Raw genomic sequence first — 20183 nt, forward strand, 5'->3', positions numbered from 1 at the left:
ATTCAACATGAATAGCCTACTGAGTTATACTACGCTTTGTCTTACCCTCCCCTTAAAACAAGGCAAGTCTCTCTTTCCTACCTTGCACGTTGATAATATCTACTACAAGGAAGGACACCAGCGCACACTTAAGTAGGAGCAACCTACTAACTGGGAAAGGCTATAAGGCTTTTAGAAAATATTCATGCCCAATTAACCTGCCATTATACTTGAAAGGAAGGAAGGGAGGGAGGGATGAAGTAAGGAAGAGGCAAACAAGTGAATAAATATACATGTGGAAAAGGAGATCATCTGTAGTTTATTTGGATTACTTAGAAGTCTTTGACAGCACTGCTTAATGAAGAATGCTTTGAGAATTTAAATTAATGTGAATTTGTGATGTAAAAGAAACTTTATCAGTAAAGGAGAATTGGTTCAATGTCAGGGAAAAGGGATAGTGATAAATGGGCACCTCTATCTCTCTCTCTACCTCTCTCTTTCTCAGTATTGAGCACTATTCTGTTCCAGGTCCTTAACATACATTCATTTAATTTCATCAATCCAAGAACCCCATGAAGGAAATGTTATTATTTGCCACTACTGTGATGAGAAATCTGAATGGTGAAGACCAAAAGAAAACCCAAATGTGAGAAGGATCACATTAACTTTATAAATCAAGTAGAACTTTTATAGGAAAGTAGTTCTTAAAAATCATCTGTAGGGGCGCCTGGGTGGCTCAGTCATTAAGCGTCTGCCTTCGGCTCAGGTCATGATCCTGGGGTCCTGGGATCGAGCCCCGCATCGGGCTCCCTGCTCCATGGGAAGCCTGCTTCTCCCTCTCCTGCTCCCCCTGCTTGTGTTCCCTCTCCCTCTGTGTCTCTCTCTCTCTGTCAAATAAATAAATAAATAAATCTTTTAAAAAAAAAATCATCTGTAAATCTGAAATGATGACCTGTGAATTCTGTGGAATGGTTTTCCAAAGAATGGTACATAGAAGGCAATGTTACTTCTCCATATTCAATCTGATTCTCTTTGATTTCTGTACAAAGAACGTTAACCTATAAAGCATTGACTTTTAAAAAATATAACCAATATAGAAATCAGAAGATGGCACTATGAGCAGAGATATTTTATTGCCTTTTCCCTATGAACTTATCACTAATTTAACTAAAAATCCCATTGGCTATATCCACTGCTATATAATGCTTTTTCACACTGCTAAACAATGCTTTCAGTATGAATCCACATTTTTCCATCAACATGGAATAATGAGGTAAGCAGTGGAAGTCTATTATGTGTATCTAAAAAGAAAGAAGCAGAGTTCTGATACAATACTGATATAGTAACTCCAGTAAATCCAATTACTTGAGACAATCAATTTCTAAATTGACTATGAGGCCCAGCTAAGACTAAGAGTTTGTTGGCAGTCCAAGTTTTTAATGTTTTTTTATCTAACGTTCCCTGCAGGGCATTCCTGCTAATGGAGCTCATCAAGCTTCTTAGGCCACAATAACAACGACATGTAGACAGCACTGGGTTTTTCCTTGCAGCCTCCATGTTATGTGAGCTCAGTGAAAATAGCAATACCAGTTAATAGCAGGTAAACCAGATGTCTAGGAAAATCAGTGGTACAAATACCACAATATATTCAGCATATCTGGTCTCATTTTATAGATATAGATATAGATATATAGATATAGATTTTCTTGTGAAATAAACTTAGCCACTTAACCACATTGGACCACATCTTTCCAACTTAAAAAATATATAGATATTTAATACTAGTAAGTGATATTTCACAAGAACTGAAAATTCTGTTTTAAAAAAATTCCAAAACATCTAGAAGAAACCTTTATCCAAGATAGCATAGAAAGATGATCACATGGCTTCCAATTGCTATTAAAGAACATGTCTTATACGATGGCTCAAAATGTATTCAAATCCAAGTATAACAACAACAACAACAAAATAATAAAAACAATGTGAGGTGATTATTGTAACTATTACAGACAGTAAATAAGTATATTAGATAGAGCTCCATCTTCCTTGTTTTTATCCCTATAGGACATTGGGGACGGTATGTACTATGGTGAGCGCTGTGAATTGTGTAAGACTGATGAATCACAGACCTGTACCCCTGAAACATATAATACATTATGTTAATTAAAAAAAAAAAAAAGAAAAGCCTCTTCTAAGCTACTTGCAAAGAATAAGGCCATCACCTAAGGTCCAAACATCATACTAAAAAAGGCCCTAAAGAGAGAATTATTTCTACTAGTTGAGCATCCAAAAAGAAGTAAGTTGTTATACCCAGGCTCTCTGCTGTGTTTCTTCTCTCTGAGACAATGTGACTCACACATTTATGCACACGTGTACAGACATATATTTAACTTTCCTGGGGCGCCTGGGTGGTTCGGTCGTTAAGCGTCTGTCTTCAGCTCAGGTCATGATCCCAGGGTCCTGGGATTGAGCCCCATTTCGGGCTCCCTGCTCAGCGGGAAGTCTGCTTCTCCCTCTCCCACTCCCCCTGCTTGTGTTCCCTCTCTCTCTGTCTCTCTCTCTGTCAAATAAATAAATGAAATCTTTAAAATATATATATATATATATTTAACTTTCCTATACTATTAACTTAAAGCAATTTTATTTTAAATAAGGATATACATTATGCCCTTTGATTATTCTATTTAATCTTCCCCCGCATCCGGCAAAACTCTTCCACTGGGGGGATGGTGCTGGGCTCGGGGGTGAGGTGGGGATGAATCTCCACCTGACAAAGGCACAAGGCAATCCCCTCTTAGACACACTCAACACTGGGCCCTGGTCGCCACCTCCCCCTCTCTATTACAGTGAGCAGAGCCACAGGTGAGGGTAATTGAAGACAATCATACAAAATATAAAGCACTGCCATAGTCATTACCTTGTTTCAGCCTCCAAGCAACTCTGCTAAGTCAGAAAGTCAGTAGTTTACATGTAACATTCCCATTTTACATAAGAAAAGGTAGTCAAGGAGCTTGCTCAAGTACTGATAGCTAGTAATCAGTGAATTCAGGTGCTCCCACACAAATTTGGTGTTCTCTTATTACCAAATTACAATGCTTCCCTAAACCATGTTACAAAAGAAAGGATCTTAGCCTGGGGGATATCAAGAAGTGGACTTGGGGACTGACCTTACATGGAGGGTGAGGGAAAGACAAGAAACAAATAATCCAAATTTTTTTTTACCTGAGTCATTTCCCCTTAACTGAAATGGGGAAAGCCAAAAGAAGAGTAGTTTTATTGGTAACATGAGAAATATATTGTACATCTTAATGATGGAGACTTCTATTATTTTGATTTCCCACTGTTAATAACAACATTCAAAATGTATATGTGCATATATTATATGTACATATATGTGGGTTTTTCTAGTTACGTAGAATAAATTTCTAGAAATAAATTGTAGGTTTATAGTGTATTAGAAATATATTAGGGTTTTTGACACATGATGCCAAATTGACTCCTAGAAATAATATAATCACAGTTCTACCAGCAATGTGTAAGAATGTCCATTTTCTAAAATCATGCCAACACAAATTATTATTTTTTTATCAATTTATAAATAAAATGGAATTTTTGCTTATTTGGGGTTTCTTTGATCACTACGGAGATTGAACATTTTTTACTTAAGTTTTTAATCAAATTGAAATATTTTATGTTTGTGTTTGCATGAATTGTTTGTTCATATTTTTAGCATTTTTATACTAATAGGGTATAACTCTTTGTTAAATTATAGGCTCTCTTCATATACTTAAGATAATAATTCTTCGTTCAACACCCCCCCAAAAGAAACAATGTGAGATGATTATGTATAAGAATTCCTATATCTGAAAATATATATATAGTAGTCATTGTCTTTCCTCCCGTATATTCATCTTTTATGTAAGCATCTTTTAAGCTACTTCTAATCAGTAAAAACATTTTCTAAGGAACAAATTCTATGTAAAGAATTCCTTATAGTACCGAAGAAAGAACCTCATAGATACAAATATTTACAAATAAGAAAACATGTATAAAGATGTATAAGTATGTGTAAGATCACATAGCTAGCAAGTAGCAGAGCCTATATTTTTGTCACTGCTAGAAATAAGAAAGAAATTCTTGGAAATTATAATTTATCTAAAGAGAGTGAACATTCTCAATCTTCCTACAAAACTGGAATAACTTTGCTTTCACTCTAACGTCTCGTCTAGAGAAGTTCATATTGTTTAAATTTGACATCCACGCTTGTTAAAAGCAGACCCCCAAAATGTCTTAATTTCTGAGTTTTTAGAACAAGAAGCTACATGTGTAAATGATTTAAATATGGGAAACACTTTTAATCTGGCATCCATTTTTGAAATTACAGTATAAAGAAACATATGTGCCAACTGTCCCTGTTAAAATGAGAGAATATAAAACAGGAAAATATCCTTTAAATACTGAGAAATCTGGCAAAGATTCCTAGTGAGTCATAGACAACTGGGTGTGAATATTGCCAATGATTCACAAATGGTAAGGCTCAGGAGTTCAATGCCAGATGGATAAATAAGTGGAAAGAAGAAAAACTGGCAGACCATAAATGATAACTATGTTCAGGAGATGGAATGTTGCCCCAGAATTAAGGATTAGTAGATAGTACACATAACATTTTGGAGGCATGATCTCTTGAGATATGTACCATAGGAGAAATGACATCAGCTAAAACTTGAGAGTAGGCACTAAAGCACATGGGATAACTTAAGGTTAAAAAGGAAATCCTCATAAAAGGAAAGCTGTGTAAGAATCTTTCTTAAGAAAACATCTCCCACCATACAAGTCAATGGTACCCAAGGACTTTCTTAAAAAAAAAAAAAAGAATTCATAACTACCACTGTTTTAGAAACACAACATAAACACAAGAGCACTGGGTTTGTTCTAATGAGTACTAGACAATTGAGTTAAGTGGATACCAGTGGAAAAACTGAGACTGAGGGCCCAAATCCTAATGTAGCAACTTGTAGTGGTTCTAAGTAAGAGTAAACATAACTTGCTAAAAGAAGTCAAGAAATGCAAGAGGTTTCTCAAAGACAATATTTAACATCATGAACGGTTTTCAATCTAAAGAAAATGCCAGTCAACAGCTAGCCACTCTATTCCAATTTTTTAATGGATCAGAGGATAGATAAGGAAATGAGTAATTTTTTTAGAAATTTTGGGAAGAAATTAATAGGCTCAGTATCACCCTACTAACTCTGAAAAATAAAATAAATTCATGGAATAAAAAACTTTCTTATTTCTGCATATACTATTTCCAAACTGCTAGATTTAAGGAAGTCTTCCTAACAAACCAAATGCCCAGTTTAAAAAAAAAACAAAACGAAACAAAAAGTATGCTATCACTTCTTTACACTAGAAAGTTAGTTCCTTAAATGTAGAGGTTCTTTTTCACCTCTGCATTCCCAAGTAGCTGGGACAGTATCTAACAGAGTTGGCACTTGATTAATGTTTATTAAATGAACAATTAAATCCTTTTTGATAGAGGCAATGATTTTATGTCATCTAGAAAGATAGGCTGATAATTATACCCATTTAGTTTCCTAAAGCATTTTCATAAACACAGTTTAGTTTTCACTAAAGTATGACATGTCACCCAAAATCCATATTTAATACAGGACTTTATTTATGAGCATCTAGTAAGAACTACCTTGTATCAAGCAGTCTTGTGGGTTCTAGGAAATTAGAAATGAAAGACTTCAATGGGATTTAGGTAGTTGCTGCTTCCAGAGCTCCCATTCTAATGTAGACGACAATAAGAAGACAAAGAAGGAAGAGGAAAAGAAGAAAAAGGAGAAATATGTACTATTCCAAGCACTGTTCTCAATGTGTTAAATCATTTAATCATTGAAATCATCTCATGAGATAAATTACCATAATTCTATTGTACAAATGGACAGACTGAGGGACAGAGAGCTTAAGCAACTTGCCCAAGACTTGGTAACAGTAAAATTAAATCCAGTGGTTTCTACCTCCAGAGGCCAGGTGCTTAACCATTCTGCTCTACTGCTTCTCAAACCCGTGAACAAATAATTATGAAAGAGTATGGTACATGCAATGGGCAAGGCATTGGATGCTTAAAAGCATAAAAAAGTACCCTAACCTGTATTTACCCCAAAGATACAAATGTAGGGATCCGAAGGGGTATGTGCACCCCGATGTTTATAGCAGCAATGTCCACAATAGCCAAACTGTGGAAAGAGCCAAGATGTCCATCGACAGATGAATGGATAAAGAAGAGGTGGTATATATACAATGGAATATTATGCAGCCATCAAAAGGAATGAGATCTTGCCATTTGCAATGACATGGATGGAACTGGAGGGTGTTATGCTGAGCGAAATAAGTCAATCAGAGAAAGACATGTATCTTATGACCTCACTGATATGAGGAATTCTTAATCGCAGGAAACAAACTGAGGGTTGCTGGAGTGGTGGGGGGTGGGAGGGATGGGGTGGCTGGGTGATAGACCTTGGGGAGGGTATGTGCTATGGTGAGCACTGTGAATTGTGCAAGACTGTTGAATCTCAGATTTGTACCTCTGAAACAAATAATGCAATATATGTTAAGAAAAAAAAAAGAAGATACGGGAGGGGAAGAATGAAGGGGGGGAAATTGGAGGCGTAGACGAACCATGAGAGACAATGGACTCTGAGAAACAAACTGAGGGTTCTAGAGGGGAGGGGGGTGGAAGGATGGGTAAGCCTGGTGATGGGTATTAAAGAGGGCACGTTCTGCATGGAGCACTGGGTGTTATGCACAAATAATGAATCATGGAACACTACATCTAAAACTAATGATGTAATGTATGAGGATTAAAACAAAAAAATTAAAAAAAAAAAGAAATCAGTTAAGATTATATTGCAGCCCAGAAAAGAAGATGCAGAAAAGGGCATAGTCATCTTGAGTTGTTAGCTGTATTTTAAGCTGTGTATAGGCAGGGGAAAGCATATGGCTTGGCAGAGAAGAGCTAGTGAAGTGTTTTGAGCTCAACTGATATTCTAGAGGACACACAAGAGCATATTAGAAAACCAAGAAAAAAACATTTAAAAAAATTAAACATAGACTCAGGGATCTGTGGGAAAATATCAAGCAGATTAATGTGCATATGATTTTACTTTCAGAAGGAGGAAATAGAACAAAATAAATAATGGATCATGAAATTGATTGATATGGATGGGCTAAAGTCCATTATCTTGCTATTTCTTTTCCATTTGCTCCATCTGTTCTTTGTTTCTTTTCTCTTCTTTTCCTGTTTTCTTTTGGATTAAGAAAGTTTAGTTTTTTATTCCATTTTATCTCCTCTCTTGTTCTTTTAGTTTTACTTCTTTGTTATTTAGTTGGTTGCTCTAGAAATTACAGTATTAATTTTTAACTTATCACAACCATATGCCTTTTCCTGTAAAGTGAAAGAAAATTTTAATGATAAACTTCCATTTACCCCAATTAAAAATGGTCAAAATGTTTATACAGACACTTCACGGAAGAAGTTATATCAACAGAGAATAGGCACATTAAAATATGCTCAACAGTATTAGTCACCAGGGAAATGCGAAGTAAAAGCACAATGAGACATCACTACATACCCACTAGAATGGGGAAAAAATTAAAGATTTTCAGTGCCAAATGTTGACCAGGATGTGGAACTCCCAGAATTCTAATACACTGTTGGTGGGAATATAAAATGGACAATAATTTTGAAAAACTGTTTAGCAATTTCTTGTAAAGTTAAACATATTCCCGCCCTATGACCCAGTAATTCCACTTCTAAGTATTTTACCAGTAGAAAAAAATATACATCCACAAAAAGATCTGTGTAACCTTGTTCTCAGCAGTTTCATTCATGATGGTACAAACCTTAAATATTCTGTATCTTGATAACAGTGTGGTTACCAGGGAGTATGCATTTGTCAAATTCATTGAACTTACAATGTGCATTTCAATGAAAATAAACTCCTATCTTATTTTTAAAATAAAAAAAATGACCTGACAATAAATAGCTTTAAAAGATCAGCATATTTATTACTCCCACTTAGAAGTAAGTGAACCATGCTAAACTAAGGAACAAGTGTTTATTAAATGCCTATGATTATATCATTTTTTGATTTAGAGATTCTTTACCTATCCCAGAGTTCAACTACATTTATTTTTTCTGGTCCCAATCACTGAGTGCTGTCTTTGTTCTAAATTATATGAATGAATCCAAACATAGTCAAAACTCTCAAGTCAGGGACCCCTGGGTGGCTCAGTCGTTAAGCGTCTGCCTTCAGCTCAGGTCATGATCCCAGGGTCCTGGGATCGAGCCCCGCATCGGGCTCCCTGCTCCGCTGGAAGCCTGCTTCTCCCTCTCCCATTCCCCTGCTTGTATTCCCTCTCTCGCTGTGTCTCTCTCTGTCAAATAAATAAATAAAATCTTTAAAAAAAAAAAAAACAATTCTCAAGTCAATTTGTAACCACATCAACAAACTACATGCATGAGAATCCATATCTCAGCATCACATGAAGATAAACTAGAAAAGTGACTTTCACAACCCACGACAGGTAAAAATCCTACTCAATCCTGAACCCTTCCAACATGAGGAAATGAAGTGTCCCTTTGCCATAGGTTATTTAATTTGCAGTGGGAAAAAATAAAATCATGACAGCAATCTCCATAGTGTTTCACACCCGAGCAATGATAACAATAACCTTGATGCGCACAAGATAATGTGTCACTTTCCATAATATTCTCTAATTACAAAACCCTGTGTAAGGCAAGAGGCATGAATATTCTCCACTGCTACTCCTGCCAATTTTCCCAGCATTATCAGGGCTCAGGAGTTCTGTTGTGAGCATCTTGGTGAATGTGATTAGCAAGAGCAATAATATATATAATCTTTCTATCCTAGTGGTGCAATCATGATCAGAAGCAGTGGTTTCCTTTCCAAGAGTGAGATTTTCCTGCCTTGGATATCTTGCTAGACTAATTTTTTATCCTGAATGCTGATATTTGTACCACATCTTTAACATAAAGTAATGACAAAGAATGTCTTTTTTTTTCAATAAGCAGAGAAATAACAAATAGGATCTACCACAACTTTCAAAATCCTTAACTTATCTGTGTTGTAGAAAGCAGTCCAGAACCTCCTCCTCTCTCGTCTTGTTGCAATACAATAATTGATTCTACTCAGGAAATGCTTTGTAGCTAATGTATACAAAACAAAAATACTCTCTGCAGTCATAAACCCTATGTCTTTAAAAATAATTTTAAAAGCCTCCAAAAAGTTAATATTAATAAGAAATATTGCACATTCTAAAAAGGTGCCTAATGAAGTGGAATGTCACCTAAAAAGACCAGCAACTGCCAACAAAAGATTTCCAAGATGGTTGTTCTCTGTGGTCAGTTTACTGAAGGCATAAACTGTGCAGAATACTTGCATTTGTGACCACAAATGAGAATAATCAGGTTCTCAGAATCATACCAGAGTAACAAAGATCTCAGATACTAAAATGACAATTTGGCCAAATCAGAATCTTCTTCCCCACAACCAAGCTAATAACAATACAAATTATCATAAATTTGTCTACCAAAGATAGATTCAGAGCAAGGGGAGTTAGTGGAGAAGATCCAGCTCTGAAGTGAAGGATAGATTTACCACCATTATTTCTTCATGAATTCATTCAGTAAATTTAGTGGGTGCCTACTATGGGCCAGTAAACAAAAAATGTACAGTTCCTGCTCTAGGGAACCTTATCATAAGAGACACATACCTACTTGGCCAAGCCACTGAATACTGCTCAGATGGGCACTGTTAACATGCGCTCCTTTAATGGTCCTACCTCAGTGCATGCTGATCATAAAATCACTGAGGAGGTTTCCTCTCCACAGTTACAATTTCATTCCCCTACTTTCTCCTATAAATGACTCTGTCCACTTCATCTTTATTGGTGTTTTAGTTGTTCCTTTACTCGGTTACATATTTGCTCTTACAGTCACATTTATTATATTTGGACTTGATCAGCTTAACTCTCAGAAGACAAGCTAAATTTTCTAAGTTCTTGGAAGATAATTCATTAGGTCCCCCATATCCTGGCACCAAAAACTATATATGAAACATGGTCATATGTTTTGTTAAACATGAAAAAGGGTCAGTTTTCCACACTATATATATTAACCATATATTTGTATCTTATTTTGTCATTATCTTTACCAACTTTGACAAACATTAGACTACAGATTCCTTTATACATATATAAAGGCAGATTTCTCTTTTCAGGCATTAAACTATACACCACCTGACATAGTTCAGTTACAAAAGAATCTTCATTCTTGGACGATAGCTTCATTCTGATTCCTCTCCTTGCTTGCTTGTGAGGTCGCAGCAGGAAGCTGAGTATCACTGAATCTGAAAACAGCTTCCATGTTAAGGGACCTATAGCATGCATGGAGAGTCTTGAAATCATCTCTTCTTGAATAATATTACTTGGTTATGGTTGGAAACTTTCATGCGCTACTTCCCAAAGAGTGTTCATATGGGCAGGCATTTACATTGCACAACCTAATCACTACCGCTGGTTTGACGGCTCGGCAGACAGAGGTAATACACCTACAATCACAGCCTGATTGCACCACCCTTCATTGCCTGCACAGCAGCACTCTGCACCAATTCATCATTTCCCTTTCAAAAGAGGGTCTTTGCTGCTTTGTTTTGATAGGATCTTAAAAGTCTGGCTATTTTCCAACAGATTAGGAGTGGAGATTTGAATTATCCTTTTGATAATAAATGACAGGACCAGTCTTACAAATATGAAAGAGTCTTTCTGCTGGAAAGAACTGTGTTTCCTCTCCATATTTGAAAAATTAATGTTCCTTTCTCCAAATCTCATTCTTCGGCTATACATTAAAGGAAAAGACACTGGAAAGTAAGATTAAGAAAGTTGTTTTCATTTGTGATCAGATACCTTAGGGATTTCTTAGGGTCTTTCTAGGAATAGGAAAGGGAGGATTTGGAGGAGTGGGGAGTGGGGGGAGAGGAGAAATTAATGGATTTCACTGGGGTTGGCCCCAGCCTCCAATTTCAACCAGGGCAGCTTTGACTCCAGGGGCATATTTATCTTGAAATGATGAGGCTAAGCTTCAAAGACCCTCATTTGCAAAGACCCCTAGCAATGTGTTCACATGGTCATATGTTTTGTAAAACATGAAAAAGTAGAAAAAAAATGACCATAGTTAATTAAGGCCTCTGTCTCTTTCCATTCTCAGTTCCCCTGGTGTTAAGTGGCAGGTAAGGAGTTATTAGTTAAGGAGTTATATAAAGTTAAGGAGAAACTTGGGGAAAGATTTTGTTTAGGAGTAGCAGGATATCTGTCTAAGCTTTAAGTTACCCGTGTGTGTGATTAAGTTATTGCTAGCTATCCCAGTGCAGGGATAACTTCCAGGAATGCTCCCATCACTCAACAGTGCCAAGTAACCTAGCATCATAACCCAAAGGTGTAAGGCCAAAGATGCTATCGTGATATGAATATGTCCTATGGAAAGCACCAGAGTTTGAAATGTACAAAGCCAGAAATTACTTTGTAGAAAATTTCTTCCATCAACAGCCATGTAAAAACTTAGAAAATTTAGCTTGTCTTCTGAGAATTAAGCTGATCAAGTCCAAATATAAATAATGTGTGTTAAGAGCAAATATGTAACTGAGTAAAGGAACAACTAAAACCTACCTATGCTTAGTCTAGAGCACAAACTCTACACTTGTAGAGAGGGGCAGAGAGGGAGAGAGACAATCAATCAATCAGTCTATCTATAGATATAAAATCAGATAGGGACACTTTTTTTTTATGTTCAGTTAGCCACTGTATAGTACATCATTAGTTTTTGATAGTGGTCAACCATTCATTAGTTACGTATAACACCAAAATAAAACAAGGATGAATAGGAGGTTTGAACTTTTTAAGTAGGATGATGTGAAAAATAAAGTACAATTTGCTCCGCAGTTTTGTAACAATGATATGGAGTATGCCAAGCATCAACATTTATTAAGTACAATGGGCTAGGCACTACTTAGACACAGCTATGAACCATGTATGAATGATCCTTGTTCTAATGGAGCTTCCAGAATAGAGGGTTATACAGCCAGGAAACAAGCAATTGTAATCAGGCTTGTCATGTACTATGGTGGCAGGCAGTTTAAGGAACCACTTACTTGACTTAAAGGATAATGAGACTCTTCCTCACACAAAAACTTCTATGCCAAAATCTAAAGGACATGTAGGAGTTATCAAAAATGAGGTGAAAGGGGCGCCTGGGTGGTTCAGTTGGTTGGGTGACTGCCTTCAGCTCAGGTCATGATCCTGGAGTCCCGGGATCGAGTCCCGCATCGGGCTCCCTGCTCGGCAGGGAGCCTGCTTCTCCCTCTGACCCTTCCCCCTCTCATGTGCTCTCTGTCTCTCTCATTCTCTCTGTCTCAAATAAATAAATAAAATCTTTAAAAAAAAAAAATGAGGTGAAAGGGAGGAAGGAGACTGCTTCAAGTATAATGAACAAGATGCAAATGGCCAGAGGCTGGAGAGAATATGTCCTAGGCAGAGAACTAAAAATGGCTTAGTAAAAAGTATCAGACAAAAAAATGAGATTAAAGAGAAAAGCAGGCTCCATTCAGATCAAATCTTCATAAGGGAAAGGATTTGGGACTTCGGAAGTTTTCAGCAGGGACAGACAAGGATATAATCATAAGAATCATTTATTGTATTGTTATTATTTCAGTATAGTTGGCATACAATGTTATATTAGTTTCAGGTGCCCAACATAGTGATTCAACAATTCTATTTGTTACAACAGTGTTCACCACCATAAGTGTAGTTACCATCTGTTACCATACATTATTACAATATTATTGACTATTACCCTACACTGTACTTTTAATCTCCATGACTTATTTATTTTATAAATGGAAGCTTGTACCTCTTAACCCCCTTCATCTATTCTGCACATTCCCCACTAACATCCCCTCTGGCAACTGCTAGTTTGTTCTCTGTGTTTATGAGTCTGTTTCTGCTTTTGCTTATTTGTTTGTTCATTTGTTTTGTTTTTTAGATTCCACCTCTAAGCTAAATTATATGGAATTTGTCTTTCTCTGACTTATTTTACTTAGCATAATACCCTTTATGTCTATCTGTGTTGTCACAAATACCAAGATATTCTTTTTTACGGTTGAGTATTTTCCACTATATACATATATACCACTGTAAATATATATAATATACATATTTATATTATATATAAATATTAATAATATTATAAATTTATAATATATATTATATATATTTGGGTAAATACCTAGTAGTGGCATTATGGGATCATATGGTATTTCTATTTTTAATACAAGGATAAGAATATGTAAGAATTATATTTTTAAAGAAATTCCCCTAGCTTTCATGTGGAAGAAAGAGTAGAAGAATGCAATGCCAGAGGGAAAGAAATCAGCAAGATTATTGTCATAATCTAGCAGGAAAAAAATAATGATGGCCGAAAGTTGGGAAGTGACAAGTAAGATTCATAGGAGTGATAAATTTGACAGATATTTAGGAAATAGAAATCAATGGTGACTGCTTAAAGTGAGAAGGTAAATCAAGAGTAATAAAAGACAATGTCCAGATTCTGGCTTGAGTAACTGTTTGGTCTCTGTTATGGCCTGAACTATTTAGCCCCCAAAATTCATATATTGAAGTTCTAACTCCCAGTACCTCAGAATGTGCTAGCTATATTTGAAGATAGAGCCTTAATTGAGGCAAGTAAGTTAAAAGGAGGTCATTAGTGTGGGCTCTAATCTCCTATGGGTGTCCTTCTAAGGAGAGGAGATAAGGACACAGACACACAGAGAGGAAAGACCATGTAAAGACAAAGGAAGAAGATGACCACTTACAAGCCAATGAGTGAAGCTTCAGAAAAGCCAACCCTACTGACCCCTTGATCTTGGACGTCTAGCCTCCAGAACTGTGAGAAAATGAATGTCTGTTGCTTAATGCACCCAGTCCGTGGTGCTTTGTTACGGGAAGCCCTAGCAAACCTATAGTACCCTTCATTGAGAAAGGGAATACACAGAGGAGAAGCAAGTTTGGGGTGGAGGAGATGATGGGATCTTTTTGGAGAAATTGGCTTTTAAGTATCTGCAAGACATCAGGGTGAATTTGTATACAAGGAAGTTGGAGCCCCTGCAGAGGCAAAATTGGAACAATGATGGCATACCTCCATCATGTAGAATACTCTTGATTTCCATGAAAAACAGCTTCTCGTGAAGACTAGTTCACAAGATTCCAAACCACCCAAAAAAATAAAACGCTTTTAAGGGTCATTTAAAGCAATTAAGAAATGTACACCCCAAAACTGAATGTAGTAATCTGTAAAAGATAGGAATAGAAGCCATGAGGCAAAAACAGAGAGTAAAAAAAAAAAAAAGCAATAAATCTGGAAAAAACTTTCATGCTAGAAGTGAAAATTAGAGTCATTGAAATAAATACTTCAAGGTTGAAGAGTTGACCAGATACAGCTGGAAAAAGAAAATTTGTAAATCAGAAGTGCTTTAAAGTAGTTACCCAGAATACAAAACAGAGGGACAAGCAGATGAGAAATATAAGAGACTATCTGAGTGACATGGATGATAGAATCAGTAGTTCTAAGATATGTATAATAAGAATCCCAATAGAGAGAATATAAATAATGGCAAAAATTATATTTAAAGAAACAACTGAATTTTTTTCTGAATTAAAGAAAGACAGGAACCATTCTCAGACTGAAGGAGCACAAGCCCCAAGTAGGATAAACATAGACCTACATCTAGTGAAACGTAGAACATCAGATATAAAGAGTATATCTTATAAAATATATAAAGAAAATACAAATTATCTATAAAGGAACAACTATATTGACAGCAAATCATAAGTTATACTTGCCAGAAGACAATTTCAAAGTGCTGAGGAAAAATAACTATTAACCTATATTCAGCTAACCCATCATTGACAGGTAAGAGTGAAATTAAAATACTCTCCTGCACAAAAAGTCTGAAATATTTGCCACTTTGCTGAAATAACTAAGTATGTAATGCAATAATAAGAAAATTGAACCAAGGGGGTGCCTGGGTGGCTCAGTCGGTTAAGCCTTTGCCTTCAGCTCATGTCACGATCTCAGGGTCCTGGGATCGAGCCCCACATCAGGCTCTCTGCTCAGTGGGGAGTCTGCTTCTCCCTCTCACTCTCCCTCTGTGCTCACTCTCTCAAATAAATAAATAAAATCTTTTTAAAAATATAGAGAGAGATTCTCTCTCTTCCTCTCCCTCTGCCCCTCTGCCCACTTGTGCATTCTCTCTCTCTCGCAAATAAATCTTAAAAAAAAAAAAAAGAAAAAGAAAATTGAACCAAGAAGAAAGGCTTGGGACACAAGAACCAAGAGTAAACAAAGAAACTGCTAAATATGGGGTGTCTGATTGGCTCAGTCAGTTAAGCATCTGCCTTCAGCTCAGGTCATGATCTCAGGGTCCTGGGATCGAGCCCCGCATTGGGCTCCCTGCTCAGTGGGGAGTCTGCTTCTCCCTCTCCCTCTGTGCACTCTCATTCTCTCTCTCACTCTCAATTTCTCTCAAATAAATAAATAAAATCTTTTTTTAAAACTGCTAAATATGATGGAAATTTAAATAAATATTAACTGTTAAAATACTACTAATAATCACTGATTACAGGGGATCAGAAAACAGGATCCAGCTAAAATCTGCCACAATGATAGCACTGAAGTTGAAAGACGGAAGGTCAGAGTTAAAGCATTTAACTTCCTTACACTGGGAGAAGGGTAGAGCTCTTGGTCCACTTTCTCACTTGTTAAATGCACATGTTATAAAGTAAGAATAATCACTAACATAAGAGAAATTGAAAGCATGAATTTCCAACGAATAAATCAGCAAGAAAAGCTTCATCTGTGGCAGATGCAGGCAGCATCTCCCCTGGGTTCTACAACTAACTTGGTGAAGTCCCCCCTGACATTCTCCATTGTATGGCTCCAAGCAGCAGCCCTAACCACTGCATCCAACTTACAACCTCAAATCTTAATTTCAACGCTTTTTGAAAACCTAAACAAAAACAGGCAAAAGGAAAAAGAGGGAAAAAATCTTCTTAACCATCTATTTCTCTTCCCTAATGACCACTCTAAAATAACCAATAACAAATGGCAAATAGTCAAAAGATGGGTAGCATAGATTAAATGAAAATGAAACAGAAGAACAAGAACATTCCCCAAGGTGAGTAATACCTTATTGATCAAGAACTGATTGTACTGTTTATTTTCATTGTTTGACAGTCACAGTAGGCATTGCTGTCTTAATTTCATGAATGACTCAACTGAGGTAAAACAAGATCACACAGTTTTCCTGCAATAGAACCAGAAACTTCATAATCTCTAAATCAGACTCATAATCTCTAAATTTATAATCTAGCTTTCTATCTTGAGCATAGCTTCAGTTATAAGATCTAAAAACACTGATTCATTCTTTCATTGCTCTGAATTTTTAAATTCAAACACTTCTTCTATTTCAAGTATTGCATTATGTTCTAGGATTCCAAAATTTTTTGGTAAATGCTATTTTTGCTGCTAGGTTATCCAGCTTCAGCTTTTTACATGAAGAAGTCTTAGAGTTAATTTAGCAAAAACCTTACATATTCTAAAGAAAACAAACCAAGCTGATCTTTGACTTACTCTTGCATTCTTCAATTCTTTCTATAAATTGTGACCCCAAATTGGCTATGTAATTACTGGGAAGCATAAGGAATTCTCAACACACCATTTTATTTTTTTCTTATACTCCTGAGAGGTACAAAAGGAAAACTTAAAACTAGCTAAAACCAGTGTCCTAAAGACTTACCAAAACCTTCTACCACATTACAAAACAAATGACATTATTCTGACATCTTTACAAATGGCCAAACACAGCTCTCTAGCAGAACTCACTTAATCAAGGGCAGACATGTAATCACATTAAAAAATGAAAGAACCATTCCCTTACAACTTTCACCTTAAGAGTCAAAATTTATTCTTTGTCATTTGATATATGAATCAATATGGATAGGACTTTGGTCAAACATTAAGACATTTATGAGACAGCCTCAAAAACTCATCTAAAGAACTTTGATAACATATTATAATATATTTTAATTGCCTGCTTTCTTGTCTGTATCCCTTAAGTTCCAAGTTTCTCACCATTATATCACAAAGACTTAACACAATGTCTAGCATATAGATGTTCAGCAAATTAATTGCATGTGTAAGACACAGTCTAGTAATGGTTTATAATTTAGTGAGGAGTTTCACTTCTGCATTTATTTATGAGCTTAAAACTCTGATTATAAACTGTTGTAATTCAACAAGCCTTTGAAGGAAAAACAGAAATAACCAAACATTAAATAGACATGTTTTAATGTACTGAAAAATAACCAAAAAATGGGACTGAAATTTGGCAAATATGAAGTGCTATTCCTATTAAAGGCAATTGAATATTCCATTCAGCTAGAAATAATAAAAAATACAATATTTAAATGAAGTATCTGCTGAAATAAAAGAGAACACAATAGCTGCTGAGGTAGATGTCCACGAAGAAGCTTCAAAGTATTTTTCATTTTTTTTCTTAAACCCTTAAGTTGGTTTGGTTTGATGTTTCAACCCAAATACACTAAATTATATTTAAATGGTTTAAATCTCTTCAATGATCAATATTTTTCCTAATACTTTATAATTCACAAGTCATTTTATATGTCATGTAAGTTGAAGAAAATGACACAAAGCCTAAAATTCAAACTGTGAAATGGATGTCTTTTTTCCCCCAAATTTGAAGCAAATCAATGTCAGTACATATTGCATTCTTCATTTATAAGTTTTTCTGGCCCTTTAGATTCAAAATTCATAATCTACTTCTCTTGAAATAGGAATAAATTCCTTACAATTCCAGAAAGTCAGAAGAGAAACCTATTATATGACTGGTTTTCTTTCTATTAAATTACTTAACTGTTTTGAGCATATTTAATTATACAACAAATTCCTAGCAAATAAAGTTGGGGGAAAAAAAGAATGATTAAGTCTAGAAATTTCAGCTTCCATAACAGAATAGAGATCCTAGAAATAGATCCACAACTATATGGCCAACTAATCTTTGACAAAGCAGGAAAGAATATCTAAAGGAAAAAAGACAGTCTCTTCAACAAATGGTGTTGGGAAAACTGGACAGCAATATGCAGAAGAATGAAACTGGATCACTTTCTTACACCATACATAAAAATATTCAAAATGGATGAAAGACCTAAATGTGAGATAGGAAACCATCAAAATCCTAGGAGAAGACAGGCAGCAACCTCTTTGACCTTGGCCACAATAACTTCTTACTAGACACATCACCAGAGGCAAGAGAAACAAAAGCCAAAATGACTATTGTGACTTCATCAAGACAAAAAGCTTCTGCACAGCAAAGGACACATCCACAAAACTAAAAGGCAGCCTATGGAATGGGAGAAGATATTTGCAAATGACATACCTAATAAAGGGTTAGTATCCAAAATCTATAAAGAACTTACCAAACTCAACATCCAAAAAACAAATAATCCAGTCAAGAAATGGGCAGAAGACATGAACAGACATTTTTCCAAAGAAGACATCCAGATAACAGACACATGAAAAGATGCTCAACATCACTCATCATCAGGGAAATACAAATCAAAACCACAATGAGATACCACCTCACACCAGCCAGAATGGCTAAAATTAACAAGTCAGGAAACAACAGATGTTGGCGAGGATGTGGAGAAAGGGGAACCCTCCTACACTGTTGGTGGGAATGGAAACTGGTGCAGACACTGTGGGAAACAGTATGGAGGTTCCTCCAAAAGTTAAAAATAGAACTACGCTATGACCCAGCAATTGCACTACTAGCTATTTACCCAAAGGATACAAAAATAGTGATTTGAAGGGGCACATTCACCCCAATGTTTATAGCAGCAATGTCCACAATAACCAAACTATGGAAAGAACCCAGATATCCATCAATGGACGAATGGATAAAGATGTGGATCTATACATAAAATGGAGTATTACTCAGCCATCAAAAAGAATGAAATCTCGCTATTCGCAGCTACATGGATGGAGCTAAAGGGTATTATGCTAAGCAAAATAAGTCAGTCAGAGAAAGACAAATACCATAGTATTTCACTCATATGTGGAATTTAAGAAACAAAACAGATGTACATGGGGGGAAAGAAAAAAAAGAGAGGGGGACAAACCTTAAGAGACTCTTAAAAACAGAGAACAAACTGAGGGTTGATGGAAGGAAGTGGGTGGGGGGTTGGCTACATGGATGATGGGTATTAAGGAGGGCAGCTGTTATGATGAGCATGGGGTGTTGTACATAAGTGATGAACCACTGAATTCTACTCCTGAAACCAATATTGCACTGTATGTTAACTAACTAGAATTTAAATAAAAATTTGAAAAGAAAAATAAATAAATAAATAAATAAATAAATAATCATGATGGAATTTAAAAAAAGTTTCAGCTTTCATAAAAAAACAAAATAGCAGTAAATCTGATTAAGTTTTACCTAAGGTTTCTCACTGAGGTTTTACCTGAGAAGGTTACATTTGTAAAATATTTAAAGAAAACCTAAATACCAAAATACTTATTCATAACTCAATTACATTCTCATGATAATAACTTTTATCAAAAGTATATGTGAAATTATTAAAGAAAAACTGTCAAAGATATAATTATAAATTTTTCAAATAAATAATATGCTCAATCATAAAATGTGTGCCTCAGAATTGGTGGTGACTAGATTTATTCTATTACATTATACAAGGCTCATCTCCATTGTACTTTAAAATGTGAAGAATACTATGATTCATTAAATAATTATTTTCTCTTATAATCAAAAAATACACAGTAGAGATTAAACCAGAAGGTAGGGACCTTACCTTTGCTTTTCTTCAAAATATTATAAAAGTATGTGGAATTTAAGAAACAAAACAGAGGATCATAGAGGAAGAGAGGAAAAAATAAAACAAGACAAAACCAGAGAGGGAGACAAACCATAAGAGACTCTTAATCCTAGGAAACAAACTGAGGGTTGCTGGAGGGGAGGGGAGTGGAGGGA

The sequence above is a fragment of the Mirounga leonina genome, unplaced genomic scaffold (genome assembly GCF_011800145.1).
Source record: "Mirounga leonina isolate KUSES-001 unplaced genomic scaffold, KU_Mleo_1.0 Mir_129, whole genome shotgun sequence".
Lineage (NCBI taxonomy): Eukaryota > Metazoa > Chordata > Mammalia > Carnivora > Phocidae > Mirounga > Mirounga leonina.